This window comes from Hemicordylus capensis, chromosome 2 (assembly GCF_027244095.1).
Source record: "Hemicordylus capensis ecotype Gifberg chromosome 2, rHemCap1.1.pri, whole genome shotgun sequence".
NCBI classification, from domain to species: domain Eukaryota; kingdom Metazoa; phylum Chordata; class Lepidosauria; order Squamata; family Cordylidae; genus Hemicordylus; species Hemicordylus capensis.
In genome coordinates, this window is record NC_069658.1 from 3,637,362 (window position 1) to 3,659,463 (window position 22,102).

At 49.3% G+C, this 22,102-nt stretch overlaps 1 protein-coding gene across 3 annotated transcripts in view; it reads left to right on the plus strand.

Annotated features, from left to right (window-relative positions):
* The window catches only part of LOC128347000 (myogenesis-regulating glycosidase-like), a 31,754-nt gene that overhangs the window by 3,056 nt on the left and 6,596 nt on the right, over window positions 1–22,102 (plus strand). The window contains exon 1 of one of the 3 annotated variants that reach the window (XM_053300927.1): window positions 13,517–14,346. The exons of 1 other annotated variant lie outside the window; for it this stretch is intronic. The gene's annotated coding sequence lies outside the window, so the exon portion shown is untranslated. Of the gene's footprint in view, window positions 1–13,516; window positions 14,347–22,102 lie in introns of those variants that run through there. One more of the 3 variants, XM_053300928.1, reaches the window with a different exon arrangement.

Below are 22,102 nucleotides of genomic sequence, written 5' to 3' on the forward strand. Positions count from 1 at the left end.
TAGCTAAGCAGGGTCTGCCCTGGTTGCATATGAAAGGGAGACTAGAAGTGTGAGCAGCACTGTAAGGTATTCCCCTTAAAGGATGGAGCCGCTCTGGGAAGAGCATCAGAAGGTTCCCAGTCCCCTCCCTGGCAGCCTCTCCGAGATAGGGCTGAGAGAGACTCCTGCCTGCAACCTTGGAGAAGCCGCTGCCAGTCTGTGAAGACAATACTGGGCTAGATGGACCAAGGGTCTGACTCAGTATCTGGCAGCTTCCGATGTTGCTAGGGTCAGCGGGGGTTGATTGCCACAGAGCTGGTCCTTGCACCACATGGAGGTCTCCAGCTCCTGTGCCTCAACAGAAGTGTTGTCCTTCTGTTGAGAAAGCCTGGCCGTCCCACTGGCCACTACTGACTGAGGGCATCCCCTTCACGGGAATGAATGGGACTTGCCCCAAAGCCGTGCCAGGTGGCAATAATTCCTGTTCATCCGGTGCAGGATCTTGGGACGAGCACTTCTCAGACTCCCGGCTCATTCTAATTAGGTGCCGCGAGTGTCGGATGACTGTAATGTTTTTAATAGGTGGGCTGCGGCGTCTGGAAGCCCTCTAATCTCCCCACCCGCCTTTCCCCCGCTATCGGACTATAATTGTTTAAGACTTCAGGGAACAGCGTGAAGACGGCTCATGTGCAGGCTCCAATTACTATATTTGATCCCAACGAGAGACAGGCAGTGCTCCGGAGCTCCTGGGGCCGGGAGCCTAGTGGCCCACTGGCCTATATTTAGCAGTGCCCTGCCCCACAAGGGCTAGAGAGCTGCCGTGTGGTCTGAGAGTTGCGGCTGGATCAGGGAGACGTGGCTTCCCCTCTGCAAGGGGAGAGGTGACTGTTGTTGCACGGGGGTAGCACGCTGGATCAGGGCCCCACAGCCCCTGGATGCCTTGGCCGGCTGCCTCTCTGAGCTCTAAGCTGTCCTTTAGCATCCTTGCTTTTCCAAGCAGTTTGACCAAGCGATCTGCTACTACTATGAATATTTATATACCGCTCTTCAGCCAAAGTTCTCAAAGCAGTTTACACAGAAAAATATACATAAATAAGATAGCCCCCTAAGAAGCAGAAGGCTGCGGGTTCGAATCCCTGCTGGTACTATATCGGGCAGCAGCGATATAGGAAGATGCTGAAAGGCATCATCTCATACTGTGTGGGAGGAGGCAATGGTCAACCCCTCCTGTATTCTACCCAAGAAAACCACAGGGCTCTGTGGGCGCCAGAGGAGAGCTGGTCTGGTGGTAGCAAGCCTGACTTGTCCCCTTAGCTAAACAGGGTCTGCCCTGGTTGCATATGAACGGGAGACTAGAAGTGTGAGCACTCTAAGTGATTCCCCTCGGGATGGGGCCATTCTGAGAAGAGCAGAAGGTTCCAAGTTCCCTCCCTGGCAGCATCTCCAAGATAGGGCTGTGAGAGATTCCTGCCTGCAACCTTGGAGAAGCCGCTGCCAGTCTGTGCAGACAATACTGAGCTAGATAGACCAAGGGTCTGACTCAGGTCTGACTGGCAGCTTCCTATGCCCCTAAGAAGTCCTATGTTCTACCAGGAGTCAAAATCGACTTGACAGCACACTTTACCTTTACCTGTCCCCAAACGGCTCACAATCTAAAAAGAAACATAAGGTAGACACACCAGCATCAGCCACTAGAGGGATGCTGTGCTGGGGCTGGATAGGGCCAGTTGCTCTCCCCCTGCTAAATATAAGAGAACCACCACTTTAGAAGATGTCTCTGCTCATTTAGCAGGGGCCTTGTTCTAAAGACCCTGTTCCTCCAGTGGAGGGCATGAGTGTTGAGCCTCTGCTTCCTCCTCCCACCCCTTGATAGAGCAGAGATTGTGATCTGGCATGGGCAAGAAGGTAGTTCTCAAGGTACAGGAGGGCACAAGCCATTTAATTGGATGCTTACAAACAGTGCATTATGCTAGGGGTTCTCGGGTTTGGTCCCCCAGATGTTGTTGGACTACAACTCCCATCATCCCCAGCCACGTTGTGGCTGGGAATTGTGGGAGTTATAGTCCCAACAATATCTGGGCACCCAAGTCTGATAATCCGTGACATGATCTCATTTTGGGAGCCAGTTGATGCAGAACAGAACATGGAACATAGGAACATAGGAAGCTGCCATATACTGAGTCAGACCATTGGTCTATCTAGCTCTGTATTGTCTTCACAGACTGGCAGCGGCTTCTCCAAGGTTGCAGGCAGTAATCTCTCTCAGCTCTATCTTGGAGAAGCCAGGGAGGGAACTTGGAACCTTCTGCTCTTCTCAGAGCGGCTCCATCCCCTGAGGGGAATATCTTGCAGGGCTCACACTTCAAGTCTCTCTTTCATATGCAACCAGGGTGGACCCTGCTTAGCTAAGGGGACAAGTTATGCTTGCTACCACAAGACCAGCTCTCCTCTCTGCTGGGAGTGCTGTCTGTGGGCTTGGGGAAGGCCTTTGCAGCTGCTGAACTGCTACTTTGAAGCAGGGTGGATTTGATTTAAATCAAACTGATTTAAATCATGATTTAAATCACGATTTAAATCACTAGCAGGGTGGATAAAAATAAAAAAATCCGATTTAAATCAAAAAATCGGATTTTTTTATTTAAATTGGATTTTTTTTATTTAAATCGGATTTTTTTTATTTTTATCCACCCTGCTAGTGATTTAAATCGTGATTTAAATCAATTTGATTTAAATCAAATCCACCCTGCTTTGAATGCAGTAAGAATGTACACGGAACCGGTTCGGAGGCCCTTTATGGGCCTCCAAACTGGTTCAAAGAACTGGCGATTCCACTGGTTCGAAGGTGGCGGAGGTCTCCCTTTAAGAGCGGAGGAAGGTGCACTTACCCCTCCCGCCGCTTTTCCCTTGCCAGCATCCATGTTCATTAATGCCCATTGGGGCGGCAGCAAGCCTCCCTGTTGCCCTCGTCTTCCGGATATGACTGGAAGTCACTGACATGCCAGCCTGCGCAGGGGCGTTGGCAACTTCCAGTCCTATCCAGAAGACAAGGGCAACGGGGAGGCTTGCTGCCGCCCCAATGGGCATTAATGAACACGGACGCCAGCAGGGGGGGAAGCGGCAGGAGGGGTAAGTGCACCCCCCCCCCGCTCTTAAAGGGAGACCCCTGCCGCCGTCGAACCGCCCTGCCGCGCTTCCGTGCACATCCCTAGAATGCAGAGCGCCAGTGGTATATCGGGCTGGATTCAATGGATTGCTGAGTCAAGCTCCCAGACGGCAGTGTGAGGGGGACTGCTGCGCTGAGCTCCTAGGAAGCCACCATCTCTGGCTCGTGGGTTGTGCTCCGCTTGTTGGTCCCAGGTTGTGCAGTCGGTAGGAGAGGCATCGGGACGGAGGGGCATGGAAAGTGTTAACAAGCCCAGCTCGTAGTGAGGACAGTGTGCTGTGTGTGTGTGTGCGGATGGGGGTCACCTTGAGTCTGCGATTCAGCCACCTTGCTCCTAGCAGCACGTCATCCACCCCGTGACCATCTCTCATGATGCAGGTGTGCTGGATGTCGTCTCTCCGCCCCCCGCCCCCTCGCCCTTGATCAACACTGTTTGCTGATCTACTCTGCACCATGGCGGCGTTGGGTCCCAAACAAGCAGGCTGGCTGTGGCGTGTGCAGGAAGTAAACGCACAGCTGTGTGTTTGCACAGTGCCCCCGAAGTCCTTGAGGGCAGCCTTTGCTCTTGTCACAAGGGCACCAAATCGCTTGAAGGAGGGAATGTGGGCCGAGGCCTGGCTGCCCGGTCCTACTCTGTCCCCTGGGGCTTCTCTTCCGTGTGGAATAGAAACACAGCTTGCCCAAGGCCGGCGTCTCCTAACCAGGCCCTTTCCTTCAGAATGTAATATTAATAACCAACGTGACAGCTCGCTATTTGTGCAGCAGCACTAATGGATGTGGTATGTTCCTAAATGTGTGTCCTTGCTGACCTGCGAGACCCCACCCCCCGTCAGGACTTTTTAGGTGCCGGAAAGTGCAAGGCAAAGCAGAGAGGCAGGATTTGGTAGCAATAGTCAAGGGAATGTTTATTTGGGGAATGAAATGCAGATTTGGGGTCAAGCAGGTCCCCGCTGGTATGTTTCCCAGACTATGGGGACCACCTGTATCGGGCAGCAGCGCTATAGGAAGGTGCTGAAAGGCATCATCTCATACTGTGCGGGAGGAGGCAATGCTAAACCCCTCCTGTATTCTACCAAAAGACAACCACAGGGCTCTGTGGGTGCCAGGGGTCCACACCGACTCGATGGCACACCTTTACCTTTGCCTTTAGGTGCATTGCAGAGAGCAGTCAAGCGTGATTGCTTACATTTCTGTACTGCCTCATTTGCAATAGAACATGAGCAGAGAAGCATTTCATCCAGGGGTGACCAGCCAGGGGCTCTCCAGCTATCACGACTGGGGCTGATAGGAGTTATAGTCCAACAGCCTCTGGAAAACCTCAGGCTGACCTCTCCTGATGAGAGAGCGAAAGAGAGACAGAGTTGTGGGAGGGTAGGAGAAGGAAGATTGGCCTGGGAGCTGAGCTCTCCTTGATCTGCTTTGTCCAAATGGGGTGTAGGTTCAGAAGGCAGCATTGCTAGGGGAGCTCCTGCTCCTGGCAATTCCCCTCTCCACCTGCCTGGCTCGGAGGTCCTCCAGTAATCCCTGGGCTCACCTTGTTTCCCAGTGCAATTAAGAAAGCTTGAAAGGGGCTCCTGGGGTGGGTGCTGTTCGTAGGTGCCTCCTTGCTTGGACTTAAACAGAGGATTGCTTCTTATGAATGGGGTTGATGCAGCAACTTGGCTACTTAGGAACATAGGAAGCTGCCATATACTGAGTCAGACCACTGATCTTTCTAGCTCAGTATTGTCTACCCAGACTGGCAACGGCTTCTCCAAGTTTGCAGGTAGGAGTCTCTCTCAGTCCTATCTTGGAGATGCTGCCAGGGAGGGAACTTGGAACCTTCTGCTCTTCCCAGAGCGGCTCCGTCCCCTAAGGGTGTGAGAATCTGACAGTGCTCACACTTCTAGTCTCCCATTCATTTGCAACCAGGGCAGACCCTGCTTAGCTAAGGGGACAAGTCATGCTTGCTACCACCAGACCAGCTCTCTTCTCCTATTGCTTCCCCTTTACAGGGGGATGGAAGCTGGCTTGGCTTGGCTGGAACTGTGCAGTACACTTGCTGGGAACCTTCCTGGGCAAGCACCTGTCCTCCTTTATTTATTTTTTAAAGCTGACTTGCCGTTTTGGTCAGACTTCCACTTCTTAGGAAAGTGCTCTTGGCTGCCCTGGAGAGGGGCTTCTTGGGCAGAAGTTACACTCACTTTTCTGACTCATCGGGATGCCGATAGAAAGGATGCTCTCTCTAGGACTCTCTTCCCTGTATGTGGGGGAGGCAGTCAAATTCTGATTAGCCAAGCAAATGACTAGCACCCCCAGCAGAAATATTTCACAACCAAGAGGGCTTTCTGCAGCCAAAGCTGCTCTTCTTGCTTTCCGGTTGCCGGGTCTCTCTCTTGGCAAGGATATTGGTCCAGCCATGAACAGGGACACTTCCACACAAAAGAGGGAGGGCCCCTGCCCAGAGGGGCCTATCATCTAAGGCTGTAATCCTGTGCATGCTGACTCTGGAGTAAGTGTCACTGAATTCATTGGAACCCAGTAGACATTCATAGGGTCACGCTGCATATTCCCAAAGCGCAGGAAACGGGAAGGAAAGGGAATGGGAAGGAAAGCATGACTTGTCCCCTTAGCTAGGCAGGATCTGCCCTGGTTGCATACAAATGGGAGACTACATGTGTAAGCACTGGGGGATAAGATATCCCCCTGAGGGGATGGAGCCACTCTGGGAAGAGCAGAAGGTTCCAAGATCCCTCCCTGGCAGCAGCATCTCCAAAACAGGGCTGAGAGAGACTCCTGCTGCCTGCAACCTTGGAGGAGCTGCTGCCAGTCTGTGTGGACAATACTGAGCTAGATGGACTGATGGTCTGACTCAGTTTATGGCAGCTTCCTCTGTTCCTATGCGAGGGGAGAGAAACAAACTGGAACTAGGGGAATGTGGACGGTAATGGGTGAAAAGGGAAGCATGTGAGCAGACGCAGCTTGCCAAGGCAGGGTGCTCTGGTGAGTGGCCTTGTTGGAGAAGGGAAGGTGTTGGAAGCTGCTTTGTGGCAGAGAAATGGCACAGAAGAAATGTGGGGAAGGGGTTAAGCAACCCCTCTCCCTTGCTGCTTCTCCCCTCTCCACTCCCCTCTTCCAAACGGCATCTCTTGGTTGTGCCCATATGGGTTTGCTGTGTCGCATTTATTACATTTGTTTAGGCGGATCTTCTTCCAAGCAGTTCAGTGAGCATTCATAGCTCTCCCCTGCCCATTTTATCCTCGCAACTAGAGGTGCTCTTCCCCCTGGACTTTGGGGCTGAAGTCCAGAGCCTCCACATCCCCTGGGGCCCCCCCAATCCTCTAGTCTGTCCTGGGCAGAGTGGTTTGTGCCTTCAAGAACCTCCGTGTTAAGAAATGGTGCTTAACTTGCAGCCCAAGGCTGCCCAAGGGAACTTCATGGCCGCCCAGGGAACACAGCAGCATCAAAGTGTCCCCATGGGGCTAGCACGGGTGGGGGCGGGCTGGGGTGACGACAGCCCCTAGACACCTGTGCCTGCTTTCATTCCGCACCCACCCACATCCCCGTGTCCTTGTGCACTTTCCTGGTTGGTCCTGCACTCTGCGTGGAGATGGCTGCAGTGTGAGCGCCCCCGCCCCCTCTCATGCCGGTGCAGGGGGGTGGGGGGCAGGCCCTACTGCAAGTTCATTGACATGGAAGCAGTGGCTGCACAGCCCTGTTACCTCCTGTGACTGGATGCACAGTTAGTCCAGATTCCGCACCTTAATCCAATTTTTTCCTCTCTCATTGCTTCCTCAGTTTAAGGTATTCTATTTTTTTAATTTATTTAACAAATTTCTATACCACCCAAAACATACATCTCTGGGCAGTTCAAAATAAAAACACAATCAAAACAAAATTTAAACATTAAAACAATTTAAAACTTAAAAACAAGTTAAAAGTATTAAAACTGTAAATCTAACTAAAAGCCTGGCTGAACAAATGTGTCTTTACTGACTTTTTAAGAGTTGTTTTAAACATGGCAAAATCCAAAGCTTGCTGTCAGAATACACTGTGTGGATGAATGCGAGTTGGCATGAATTGCATCCTTTCGTTCTGGTGCGCCATTGGTTTTCTTAGGAACACCCAGGCCCCCAGTGAGGGTACCCTAGGGAAGCCGTGGCCATCGGTCAGGTACGGCTGGGTTCGGCTTAAAGCCTCCTGGCAGCTGCCTGAAGCTGGCCTTCTCCAGCAGGCTTGTTTGGGAACTTGCCAGGCTGCAGCCGCTCTGCACGCTGCCTTGGCCACTGCTGGGAAACCGAGAAGGCTTCTGGATCCAACAAGTGGCATGTTAGCTGGTCTTATTTTAAAACTTGGTTTCAGATATGCAGAGGAACAGGCACTGCACCCAGCAGCTACGTGAGCTGATATTTAAAGGGCAGCTACAGAACAACGTGGGCCGAGCCGTTGCGAGCCTGTTAGCATACACCCAAGCTTTGCAGCCTCTTTTATTGCAAGTCCCGCTTGTGCAAGGACCACACCACGAAACACTGCTGCTGTGCAGAGGAGTGGGAAACCTGCGGCCCAATTCTCCCTGCAGTGAGGACGGGGCATTGCCAGTTGCTGCTGCCCCCTGAGCTTCCATTTGCTCTGCATTTTCCTTGCTCAGCCTGGAAGTTTTTCACACCCGGTTTTAGCTTGCGTCTCCTCCGGAGTGGGGGGGGTGTTCACATATTGGCCGGATTTGCCTTAAGTGGCACGGCGGGGAAATGCTTGACTAACAAGCAGAAGGTTGCCGGTTCGAATCCCTGCTGGCACTATATCGGGCGGCAGCGATATAGGAAGGTGCTGAAAGGCATCATCTCATACTGTGTGGGAGGAAGGCAATGGTCAACCCCTCCTGTATTCTACCCAAGAAAACCACAGAACTCTGTGGGCGCCAAGAATTGAAATCGACTTGATGGCACACTTTACCTTTACCCTGCAAGCCGACGGGGAGCATTTCACACATGATACAGGTTTTTCATTGCATGCTAGAGTGTAGCCCAATTTATATCCGGGGTTCAAAAAATCCACTTTTTGCATCAGGTTTTGGGGGCAACGTCGCAGAAAACCCTGCTGTCTGGGAACGCTCCTGTGCCTCTCTTGCAAGGCCAGGTGGCTGCACAGATGCCCCTAGCCATCCCAGCCACCTTCCAGCAGGACTGGGACGGGGCCCAAGCGGTGTACACTGGCCGCCGCCACCATGTGTAGGATTCCACTTTGGGTAGGCCATTGCCAACACCTCTTTTTGAGGATTTGCAGTGCTGAAACATGGAGGGGCTCAGAGCTTCCCTGCAGAACTGTGGCCTCTTGGAACACTGCCCCAACTGACACACACACACTCAGGCCTTCCTGCTTCGAAAAACTGGAGGATTGGCTGGTTTTCTTTCAGCCCCTTTGCTTAAGAACCTCACATTTCTGGCTGCCTGAGCTGTATTTATAGGCAGGTCTGGGCGGTATGCAAGTGAAAAAAATGCCCTTTGTACCTTGATCCCTGTCCCTGGGATGCAGTGCTGGTTTTCCTGTGCCTTGTGGAAACTGGAGGCCTAACCCTGCTGCTGCCTTATGTAATGGGGCTTGCAAATCCTGCCAACAGCACTGGCTTCTTCATTCTCACTTGAAAGGGCACAGAGCAGTGTACCGTACGTGCAAAAATTAACAATTTAAACACAGTATAAAAATTCATAAAAATAACTTGGTCAACAGCACAGACAAAGCAGTAGAATTACAGCCGTTGACTAGCTGGCAAATGCTTGTTGAAACAAGGAGGGTTTTACTCCTTGGTAGAAGGAAAGAAGGCTTAAGGAAGCTTGCTGGAAGGGTCTCAAGGGGGCGAGAGTTCCGCAGACCAGGCGCTAGCACCGAGAAGGCTCCTCTCCTATGTTGCCACCCACCAAATTTCCAATGGGGGCACAACCCCGGGCAGAACTGGAGGCAGGTGGACTTTCAAGTACCCTGGTCCCAAACTGCTGTGGACATCTGGGAATCCCTGTTAGAGGGAAGGCTGGTCGTAGGGAGCACTTGGTTGGCGAGAGGACGTAGACCCGCCAGTGGCTCCCCCACCCTCTGTGACTGTCAAATGTGTGTGCACCCCAAGCCAAACCCCCTACACCTGACATCATACATAGGAGCGTGGCCAGTCAGTCCTTGCAGAGCTTCCAGAGGAGAGCTGGTCTTGTGGCAACAAGCATGACTTGTCCCCTTAGCTAAGCAGGGTCTGACCTGGTTGCATATGAATGGGAGACTAGAGGTGTGAGCACTGTAAGATCTTCACCTCAGGGGATGAGGCCGCTCTGGGAGGAGCAGAAGGTTCCAAGTTCCCTCCCTGGCAGCATCTCCAAGATATGGCTGCGAGAGACTCCTGCCTGCAACCTCGGAGAAGCTGCTGCCAGTCTGTGTAGACAATACTGAGCTAGATGGACCAATGGTCTGACTCAGCTTCCTAAGTTTCCCAGTCAGTGGTTGGTTGAAACGCTGCCTGGGAGTGCCTTTCCCTGCCTCCTCGGGAGGCCTTCTCTCTTGCCTGTGGTGGACCACTTTGGGAAACAGAATGCTGGAGCAGGTGGGCCTTGGCTGTGATCCAGCCAGGCTGTTCTGTGATGTCGTAACTTTTCTGCTCGTGATCTGCTGAAGCAATCTTTGCTTGCCTAGAAGAGGTCAGGCTATATTGAATCCATCTCCAGACTGTCCTCTCTTTTCAAGCTGCTGGATCACCTAGCAAATGTTCCAAATAAATCAAAAGCAGGAAATCTGTTTTTAAAAACAGCTGACCAAGGATCTGATGACATTCTTTCGCAGGGTGGATTAGATAAAGAGAAAAGGCTAAAGAGAAGGACCACCACTAGCTAGGCAAATCTGGTCTCTGCACAGCAAGTATGTTGGCTGTGTTCAAGGATCTCGGATGTCTGTCTTCTTCACACACTTTCCCCTCCATTGTAAATATTGACTGGAATCTTTTGACCCTCTACAAAAAGGTGTCACTTTATTTTGCACGTACAACTTCCTCTGTTTTGTGTACCAGGTCCCTGCTGTCCTTGGTGCAGATGCTTCTGATCAAATCAGTTTAAATTTGAACTCTGCTCAGAGTGGACATTCATGCAATCAATTTCTGTGCTTATTTTTCATCTATACATGGTGACTTTTTTCTTCTTCAAAGGAGGTCCGTCATATGTGTATTCATCTCAGATGACAGCAACCTGCATGTGTGAATGGGCCACAAATGGACATGATGAACGCTCTGACACAATACTTTCCAGTGAGTGGGTCAGTTCGCGCATTCAGCCATCATATGTAACAATCAACTCTGAGGGGAGCGTGAGAGCAATTACATCGCTGGCTGATCTAACAACTGTGGGCCAAAAGGGATGGACGGCTTTGGACCTGACACACAACCCTGGCACTGCAAGGATATAATGAGGCTGAAGGCAACTGTGAAGCATTTTGGAAGCTTAAGGGCTCTAGAAATGAAGTAATGGGGCAGATATTTCAAGAAGAAGGCTTGCCGTTCTGCCTGGCTTTGGAGCAGAGCATGCCGAGAACTACCAACCCCACATTCAATTTGGGTTTGCAAGGAGGGGGAAGCTACTATAAATTTGGGATGTGAAAGAAAGGGGATGATATCAGCTCTGACTCACAGTAAACTCATAACACAGACAATTCAAAGAAAGAAAGAAAGAAAGAAAGAAAGACCTTTGATCTGTAGATGTAGCCAATCACACAGGCCTCATTTTAATAACTAATTCCTCATGAACATCTCGTATGATCCTCTTGCAAGAGTCTGAAATATTTGATGTACTGAAGAAACCTTGGCCAGTTCAAAGCAAGCAGATGCCAGACTCCGTGTTGCAATAACAGTTTGTCTTAGAGAGGATTGCTTACAGAGCCAACCCTCTGTTGCCTTTTATTTTAAGCTCCGAATCTACACATGCACACACTCACACACACACACCCTTGTCAGCCATGCTGTACAAATCTGCCTTCTGCTGCACCCACTGAAATCAGTTTGCAGGCATGGAGTGATGGCCTCAGCAGGCATACAATTGTAGGTATCTCAGCATACACTGGGAAGGGCTGCAGCTTGGTAACAGAGTACCTCTTTGCATGCAGAAGGTCCCAGGTTCAATCCTCCAGGTAGGTCTGGGAAAGACCCTCCTCTGCCTGAAGCCCTTGAGAGTGGTTGCCAGTCAGTGGGCACCAAACTTGGATCCCCGGGGCCATTTTGGCTGGGGATGATGGGAGTTGTAGGCCGACAACATCTGGGGACCCGAGTTTGAGAACCCCTGGGGTGGACCATACAGAGCTAGATGAACCAGAGCTCTGACTTGATGTCCTGCAGCTTTCCTACATCTCAGTTGGGGTTAGGATATGGACTTGGCCTGCTACGTTGCTTCCTTTAAAAAAAATAAAAATTAAAAAGGGCCAACTTCACCTCCAAGGAGGAGACCATTAAAGACTCTGGATAATTGGATTTGAGAGCTCAACAGGAATAAAGGAAAAGAACTGTTGCACATAGAACTGAGATGTTTGTTGTTGCTAAAGAGGCATCTCACACTTCCAGCCCTCTGTCGTTTGCTTATATTCTAGCAATGTGGAATTATTTTCCTTTATCTCGGCGGTTTTCAAGCATGAGTCCCCAGATGTTGTTCTTCCATCATCCCTCTGCTAGCATGGCAGGGGATGATGGGAGTTGTAATCCAACCACAGCTAGCGACCCAGGGTTGAAAGTTCCTGCGTTATTGTATTGTAGCCCCTCTTTCTTCCCAAGAGCTCTTCTCTCAACAGCCTGCTTGCAGAATGTTGGGATGAATGATCAGGATTTGGTCGTGGGCTACCCTCTTCGGGGCAGAGGAGGGGCTGCTAAGTCACCACAGGCCACACAGGGTTCATTGTGCAGCCCATGCTGTCCCCTGCATGCTTGGGTTGCATAGCGGGTCTCTTAAAGGGCCATGCTAGGAGTGATGCCCTCACAGGGCTTCGCCCACATCACATCCCAGAGGAGGGTTGTGGCCTCCCTGCCCTTCAAGTGGGCTTCTCAGATGCATGTGGCTGCCCAAGGTTAGAAGCAGGATGCTGGGTAGAGGGACCCACGTGGGTCTGATCCCACAGGGCTTGCTGGCTCATCTGGTCACATCACAATAAGACAACTCCTGCTGGTGGGCTGAAATAATGATTGATTGAATGAATGAATGAATGAATTCAGCAATTTGTGGTGTCCCTTATCAACTCTGCACTTTTGCGCACACACACAAATTGTTATAACCCTGCCTTTCATCTAGGGAGTTCAGGGCCATGTACATTATTTATTCCCCTGTCCTTCTCACAACAACCCTGTAAAATAGCGAGGTCATTCACACAGTCAAAAACTGTATTCTACCCAGGTTTGGGAGCTTTGCGTGCTCCCATTTTTCAGTTGTGTGGAAGCAAGGTAGGAGGAAAACCTGGGTGTATTGTGTGGAGGAAAGATGGGAGGAAAAGCTCCTCCTACCTTGTTTCCATAAAACCGAAAATTGGGAGCACACACAGCTACCAAAACCCCAGGTAGATCAGTTTTTGATTGTGTGAATGACCTCAGTGTCTTTCATTTCATTTCTTTCTTTATTTTTACACTTCTGTCCCGTTCTTCCTCGGAGCTCAGAGCGGTGTACCTGGTTATTTTTATCCTCACAACAACCCTGTGAGGTAGGTTAGGCTGAGAGATACACGACTGGCCCAGAGTCACCCAGTGACCTTCATGGCTGAATGGGGATTCGAACTCAGGTCTTCCTGGCCCTGGTCCAACACTCTAACCACTACGCTATGCTGGCTGCTGAGTCTTACTCACCTAAGACTCGCCCCATGAGCTTTGTGGCAGAACGGGGATTTGAACCTGGGTCTTCCCAGTCCAACAGTGCTGACTTCTTATGCCAAATCCACTGCTTCTACCCCAGGATGTGGCTTTCATTACAGGCAGAGACACACTTGGCTTGCAGACTATGCAATAGCAGCAGCAGCAGCAGCAAATGACTTTGTTTTCAACGGGACAAGCCCTCCCCCTTGATCCCCTGAGCGTGTGCAGCTAACATCCCACGTGCTGTACATTTGCACTGCAGCGCCTTGCTTCTGATCGCAGCAAATCTAATGTGCTAATGAATCTGGAAAGCCTCTGGGTACAGGAAACCTCTTGTAATTGCTCTCAAGTGCACAGGAGCCTCTGGCATCAATTGACCTGGATCGGTTTGCATGTTTTGAAAACTAGTTGCAAGGCAGCTGGGAGTCCGGCCTCCTTGGCTTCCTCCAACTTGCCCCCAACATGATCACAAGATCCTTTGTTGTTGTTGTTATGAAACTCGCGCAGCAGCCTCTGGCAAAGACCGTGGCTGAGACGGCCCAGGGAAAGGACTTTCTGGCTGGAAGGAGGGAGGCTGGAGGTTGGTGTGTGATACAGACAAGAAGCCCCGTCTGCCCCTAAAGCTTGCTGCAGAGAAGTCTCTGGATGCTGTTTGCCCGCCCCCACTTCCGCCGTCTCCTTCCCAGGCCTAGACAGGTAACCAAGAAGACCGAGGGATGGATTTCTGAAGAATGAACGTGAAGAGAACGTGGCAGGCGGAAGAAGAGGCAACACCGCCTGATGGAGCAGGAGGGGCAGGTTGAGTGCCATGTGGTGCCTAGAGAAGCACTGGCTGAGAGAAGAAGCCCTTGAGTCCAGTGCTGCTGCTGCTGCTGCTGCTGTGGGTTTCCTGGGGGGCCTTAATTAAGCAAGCCATTCTTGCTGCCCCTTGGCTCTCAGTCCACAGTCTGAGGACAATCATACCTGTCTCCTCTCCGTCTGCCTTTACTGGGTTGTCGTAAGGACTCTTGAGAGGATGTTTGGAAAGAGCTTGGAACACCCTTAAGGTGCTCTGTGAATGTGAAGGGCTCAACTAGAGGTCACGTAGGAACCTGTGGCTGGAGCTGCCCACATGTTTGGATCGGGATCATGGCTCAGAACTGCAGGATTACATGATCGGGATCACGGCTGAGCACTCCAGTGTGTTTGTTTGCTTGGTGAAGACTGCCGTTCCAATATAAACTGCTCTTTGCCCCGACTGGGGAAACATACAGGCACACGGAGGCTTTTTATTGCTCCAAGAAGGAAGATTTGAATTGGCAAGTAAATGGAAGAACCCACAAACATCCCGAGGTATAGGAATGCGCTCAGAACGGTGGCCTGTGGCTGAAGCTTTAGGGTAAAGTGCTCAACAGTATTTAAGGGAACTGGGGATTGGATTTCGTTCACATCTATTTACATTCCAAAATACAGTATATCATTCTGGAGGTGGAGAAATGACACCCAGGAACGACAAAGTTCATGGGCTGAAATTGGGTGACATCTTCACTGCTTGTAATCAGATAAGCAAGAAAGATGTATTATAAATAATGGTTTATTTGTCCATTTAAAAATAGGAAAGACGATAGGAATGGTAGAGATGCTTGATTTTAACATGAACGTTAGAGGGACAGGAAATTGCAGTGGTTAGCCACTATGGCCCAACTAATGCTCAGTCACTATTTTACAAAGAAGTAATGGTGGCAATAGAGACAGATTATTTTGGCAGGCATTTTAACGGCTGACGGCAGTAGGATGTGGCACAAATGAGAATGTTTCCACAAGGATTCTCTGGAAGGCTTATTTTAGGCGGATTTAAAGAAATAACATCAGATATCGGGGAATATTTCCATAGCAATACTAGAGTCTACATGTTTTATTCTAATACACGTGAGTCTTATTCAAGAATAGATTTCTTTTTAGTTACACCAGGGATGATTTCAGAACTAGAAGCAGTAAAGATAGATACAGTGCTGATGGTTTATCTGAAGACCAAAGATCAGCATAATGTATAAGCCATGGCAGCTGAATGCCCACTTGTTACAAGATGAGAGAGGGGGGCAATATTGATAAGGAGCTTTTTCAGCATCATTGCCCGTGGAGAATGGAGGGAGGAACTGTCCAGGATGCCTTTAAGGCTTTCATTTGTGCATTTTTAATGAAGCAAGTAAAAGGATCAACAAGGTTATGGTAAAAACAACAGGTAATAGGGCTGGTTGGTTGAGTTAATTGGTTTAAAAGCCTTGTTTGATTGATTCATTAAAATGGTGCTCGCAATTAATTGGGCAGCAGACTTTTTAAAAAATGTTGCTTATCTTCAATACAAGTACTTACAAAGCTCATAGGTGGCAGGCACTATTTTGGAAGAGTATTTCCTCTCTCCCATGCAGAAGATGTTGTGCTGGATCCAAAGGAGCCCTTCCAGAAGGGCTGTTTTATGTCCTTGCTAGCCACCTGATGGCGCAGCCGGGAAGTAACTTGCCTAGGGAGCAAGAGATTACTGGTTCAAATCCCCGCTGGGGATTCCATAGTCAGTTGCCCAGACTATGGGAAACACCAATATCGGGCAGCAGCGATATAGGAAGATGCTGAAAGGTGTCATCTCACACTGTGCGGAAGATGGCAATGGTCAACCCCTCCTGTATTCTACCAAAGAAAAACCACATGGCTCTGTGGTCACCAGGAGTTGACACTGACTCAACGGCACAATTTTACTAACTTTAAAGATTTACAAGAGTATGCAGATATTATTTATTTATTTATTTATTTAGCACACTTCTATACTGCCCAAAACTCACATCTCTGGGCAGTATACAACAAGCAAACAAAAAGCTAAAACATTAGTTAAAATAAATGACCCACAATAACTTAAAACAGTAGTTAAAACAAAATAAATGACATAGTAAAAGTTAAAACATTACAACAATTTAAAATGTTTTAGCAAAAAAAATAGCAAAAACATTTCTACCCCCACCCCCACCACCCCCCCGCAATGAGATCGGTGTCATGCAATCCTATATATTTAGCAGGAAGTCTTACTGAGTTTGGGGAGGCTTCCCCGCTGGTATGTTCCCCAGACTATGGGAAACCCCTCTATCGGGCAGCAGCGATATAGGAAGATGCTGAAAGGCGTCATCTCATACTGTGCAGGAGGAGGCAATGGTCAACCCCTCCTGTATTCTACCAAAGAAAAACCACATGGCTCTGTGGTCGCCAGGAGTTGACACTGACTCAACGGCACAACTTTACTAACTTTAAAGATTTACAAGAGTATGCAGATTTTATTTATTTATTTATTTATTTATTTAGCACACTTCTGTACTGCCCAAAACTCACGTCTCTGGGCAGTATACAACAAGCAAACAAAAAGCTAAAACATTAGTTAAAATAAATGACCCACAATAACTTAAAACAGTAGTTAAAACAAAATAAATGACATAGTAAAAGTTAAAACATTACAACAATTTAAAATGTTTTAGCAAAAAAAATAGCAAAAACATTTCTACCACCACCACCACCCCGCAATGAGATCGGTGTCATGCAATCCTATATATTTAGCAGGAAGTCTTACTGAGTTTGGGGAGGCTTCCCCGCTGGTATGTTCCCCAGACTATGGGAAACCCCTCTATCGGGCAGCAGCGATATAGGAAGATGCTGAAAGGCGTCATCTCATACTGTGCGGGAGGAGGCAATGGTCAACCCCTCCTGTATTCTACCAAAGACAACCACAGGGCTTTGTGGGCGCCAGGATTCGACACTAACTCGAGGGCACAACTTTACGTTTAAAGTGCAGTATCGGAAAAGTGGAGCTGATTCCAAAACTCTTCTATTTGCAGAGGAAGAAGAGGCAGGAAGCTCCAAAAACTGAGCCAAAGAGAAAGAATAGCAGGTTGTTGCAGAAAAATGCATGTGTGATTGCAGAATCCCAACACGTTTTGAGCAATATGCTCTTCATCAGGGGAATTAAAAAAAAAATAATAATAATAACAGTGTTCCAAAAAATACACTTGGATGCTAAGAGAAGAGATATTGTTTGGAACACTTATTTTGTATTTTCCCTTCAGGAAGAGCGTATCACTTGAAACACATGGGCATTCTGCAATAAACACACATCTTTCTGCAGCCACTTACTCCTCCTTTGCTTTTTCGCTACTTGCAGAAGCAGAAGCATGAGCATTGCTGTTGAGCCTACCTAAACGCTTGTGGCAGGCCTCGCCATGTCGTCCTTGCAGCTCTTTCCCTTCGACTTGCAGTTCTTTGGATCCACTCCCACCCCGGAATTCTTGCTGCATTCGAGTGCCAGTTTGTTCAGATTTGATTGACTCAGCCATCCTCACGCAATATCAGAAGTCTTTGGTTGGGCGGCATCCCTGAAGGGCTGCTGAGAGAGAGATCTCCCTTCTCTGGCTCCTTCCAACAGCCCTTGCCTCTGTGGGTGGAGTGTGGCAGCTCTTGTGGCGCTTGCCTGCTGCAGCTAATCTCCTCTAATGCCACCTTAATCCTATTACTGAAAACAACCAAAAGGCTAGAAAGTTAACGGGATGAAGAGAGTTATTGTGCGTGAGCTCGGGGGAAATGATTACTACCTTCTCCACGCTAACTGCTGCTTGGGGTCTACAGCCCCAGTTTCTGAAACCATATTTAGATATCTGGTCTGTTTTTTGGGGGGGCCCCTGGCACTCTGATCCCAGCTGGTGCTTCATCTCTCTGCTTCAATTGCCTAGTGACTGGGTTGGTCCTAACCCTAACTGAGTGCCTGGGCTTTAATGCACCCCTTCCCTCTCTCCCCTCCTCCCTTCCCAGTGCAGAGGAGAGGGCAGCCGGCAGTTTCCCTCGGAGTGGAAAAAGAGCTGCCGAAGAGAGTGGACTAGACCTGCTCCTGTTGGGGGAGCAACGGACCTGCAACAGCCCCCCCACCTCTCTCTCTTGCTTCCCAGCTCACTGGCACTGTCTCCCTTTCCTCCAGCATCAAACTTCTGCAGAGGCTGGAGGGGCAGGGAGCCGATGTCAGCAAGAGAGTCTGCTCCTGCCAGCGTTCACAGCAGCCGGCACCTGAGAGGCCAGGGGGCTACTACATGCTCCACTATACATCCTGGCGGGCATGCACTGTGCAGGTGGCTGGTGGCGGCAGCAGCCCTGCAAGGAGGAAGAGGGAAGCGCCTGGACGAGGGAGGGGTGGAGCAGAAGTCGCACGGGCTCCTGCCCTAGAGTGGCCAGATGGGGCCCAGGGTATTGTGGACTAGGAGCATGCAAGCAGTTGGGGGCCAGCAGAGGCGCATTCTACCTCCCCCCAAAAGGCACTGGCCTCTCTTTAGGAAGATAAGAAAAGCCCTGCCGGATGAGGGCCAAGGCCTATCTCGGCCAGCATCCTGTCGAGATGCCTCCGAGAAGCCCACCGGCAAGAGCTGAGCTGTTCACCCTCAGATTGGTGTCAGGGAAACTGCTGCAAGACAACGACTCCAGAATGCAGACACTACCACTGGAAACGGGTTGCTGTTCACCTCATCCAGGGCGCTTTCCAGACTAGCTGCTCAACGGCAGCAAAATGCCTCCATTCAGGCAAGTCGCATTCGGAACGGAAACAGCCCAGGGAGCAGCAGTCTGACGGAAACTAACAACTCAAAGAGACAGCAACTTTTTCACGATGGATATTAATAATAATAATAATAATAACAAAAACTTTTATACCACCCTTCCAAAAGGCTCAGGGCAGTTTACAGTAAAACACCATTAAAATAAGTTAATAATTAAAATAAACATCATAAAGCATAAAACAATGATTAACAATTAAAAACATCGTAAAACAGCAATAATCAGAGCCATTTATAAACAAGTTTTAAAAAGCTGAGAAAGCTTGGTTGAAGAGATGTGTTTTCAGGTTGTTTTTTAAAAATTGCCAGAGATAGGGAGGCTCGTATCCCAGCAGGGCTATACGACATCCTAGCTCTATATCGCGACGATTAAATCCGAAACAAGGCATTGGCAATGTGAACGGCAGCCTGCTGTCTGCATGGGGACTGCAGTGTCACATCGCAGGAAGTGTGGAAGCACACGTCAGAGATTCGCCCTGACCCCGTTGCAGGGTGTAATCTGGAAGGCGTCCAGGACTGCACAGCTTTGGCCCTCCAATGATGGCTGGACTACAACCTCCATCATCCCTGACTGCTGGCCACTGTGGCTGGGAATGATGGGGGCTGTAGTTCAGCAACTGTTGTGCAGCCCTGCTCTAGCCTTTGAAAGCAGGAAAGGCGTTCTGAAGATTATTTTAGTGTTTGGCAGGTTCACGGGGGACCTACGGATTTGGGAGGGTTGCCCTCTTGCTGCGACATGAAACAAAAAGAAGTCAAAGGACTGGTCCGTCCAGCTCAGGATCGACTGGCAGCTCTTCTCCAACTAGGCTAACCACCCAGCGCCATCTGGAGATGCTGCCAAGAATTGAGCCTGGGAACTGCAGTCGTACAGATGCAGCCCTACAACCCACGCTCACCACCACAAGACCAGCTCTCCCTGTTTCTGCTTTCAGGGTGACACCCCCCCCCCCCAACCCTGGATGGTTTCAGGCTGCTCCTCCTCACCCGGTTTTTAAAGAAAGATATTCAGATTCCACCCTTTTGCACCTAGTTCTCTGTGGAGAGCTACCAAAACAGGTTAAAACCATGACTGGAAAAAATGGAGTCTACGTCTTCTAGAAAGCCACCAAATGGCACAGCGGGAAAATGACTTGACTAGCAAGCATGAGGTTGCCGGTTCGAATCCCCGCTGGTATGTTTCCCAGACTATGGGAATCACCTCTATCGGGCAGCAGTGATATAGGAAGATGATGAAAGGCATCACCATCTCACACTGTGCGGGAGGAGGCAATGGTCAACCCCTCCTGTATTCTACCAAAGACAACCACAGGGCTCTGAGGGCGCCAGGAGTCGACACCAACTCGACGGCACACTTTACCTTACCGTTAAGTCTTCTAGACAGGCATTGAGTCATATCTATTCTCACATTCCCTCACCCTCACAAGGTAGGGAAGGCTGTGTGCTATATATGCTGCACTAATACCTTGGGGAGAAATTCTAGATGAGTAACATCTGTTGCAGCAGAAACAAATAGGGGCACCGTAAAAAGCAACAGACTGAGTTGGGCAGGGGTTCCAGACATGGCCGAACCACAACTCTCATCATTCCCAGCCACAATTTATCGTTGCTGGGGGTGATGAGGGTCGTAGCCCATCCCAGCTACATCTGGAGGAACCCAGGTTGGGAACCCCTGGGTCGCCAGATGGGGTTATTATGGGAGGGATGGGGACAAAAGGTAGGCTAAACTATTGTCGGCAGTGAATTGTCAAGTAAATGGAAATACTTCCATATATTATTATTATTTAATAATAATAATAATAATACTTATTATTAATAATTCTATTTCTATACCACCCTTCCAAAAAAATGGCTCAGGGCAGTTTACATAGAAAAATAATAAATAAATAAGATAGATATAGCCCAAGCTATAAAAGTGAAATAAAGTTGTGCCGTCCGGTCGGTGTCAACTCCTGGCGCGCACAGAGCCCTGTGGTTTTCTTTGGTAGAATACAGGAGGGGGTTACCATGGCCATCTCCCACGCAGTATTATGAGATGATGCCTTTCAGCACCTTCCTATAGTGCTGCTGGTTAAAAGGAGGTTCTCTGGTAGAATCTACAAAAGGAACTATATTTATGGTTCTGACAGAGGGAAGTGTTTCACACTACTTTTTAAGGGGAAATTGGAATTATTTATTACTTGGAAATATTTGTAGAGCTTCAAGCAATTTCTGTGAGATTCACTTTCTATAACTTTATTATTTTGTGAATTGTTTGTTTGTAGCTACATTTTAGTACAAATACAATTTGTGAGGCAGTGTGCCCCTGGATGATGTTGTGAGTTGCAAACTATATTCCATTAGGCTGTGGCTTAGAGGATCTTAGGGAAACAAGCGTGTGTGTGTGTGTGAGAGAGAGAGAGAGAGAGAGAGAGAGAGAGAGAGAGAGAACGTTGCAAGATGTTTGCACGGAGATATCCAATCAAGGAAATTGCTTCAAGAGTCATTCCATATCTGGAATATATTACATCAGAACCAGAATGGCTGCTGGGACCTCTTCAGTATTTGCGGTCTGTGTTTGGCCAGAGCAAATGAAGCAACAGCCAAGTGGGACAGCCGAACATCCAGGCATCAGGGAGTGGGAGAACAGGATTAGCACAGCCCTTTGGCGGCAGCAGCTGTTGCTGCTCAGGGCAAGCATCTGCAAATGTGGAGAGGCTCAGTTGCCTGCTAGGAATATTCCCCTGGGAGGCCCCGGGATGGTTAGCAGTCGGAATAACCCGCCTTTTTGCCCAGCAGCGTTGAGCTATATGACAGCCTGAGGAGGAGGGAGGGCTTTCGAGTCCAGCAGCGATCCAGTGCCAGCTCAGGGTTGTGCATTATTGCTCCAAGGATGAAATCTGATCTGACAAGTTTATGATCCCTTTTATTGCAACTCTTGGTTATTGTCAATTAGCACAGCCTAGGTGCTGAGCTTGCCGGCGGTGCTTCTGGCCAAGGAAGAAAATGTTGCAGCTGTCTTTATCGTAAAGCAAATGATCCAAGACCACCTCCTTTTACTTGATGGAGAAGATAAGAGAGGCTGGTGGGAAAAGAGAAGTGTGGGACAAAGATCATGGCGTCAGTCCAAGGGCCAGGCATCCATCCCAAAGGCCGTGGTTGGAGGCCGAGGAGGAGGAGGAGGAAAGGAAGATGAAAGGAGGAGGAAAGGAAGAGGAGGAAATGAAAGGAGGAGGAGGAAAGGAAGATGAAAGCAGCCGTGAGAGAAAATGTGGAGGAGTGGAGAGAGGGAACAGTAATCCAGGGTCAGACTATGAAACTGACTGGTAGTAGGCTGGAACAGATGGGGGGGAAATACTTCACACAGTGTATACTTATGGAACTCAGTGCAACAAGATGTGGTGATGACCAGTGGTTTAAATCCTTTAAAAGGGAATTGGCTGAATTGGAGGAAGAGGAGAGAGGTGGCAATGAGTCATCCCTGCTAACTGGGCAAAAAGCACCTTTCAAACGGTGGCTCTCTTCGATTTAGCATTCAGAAAGCAACTG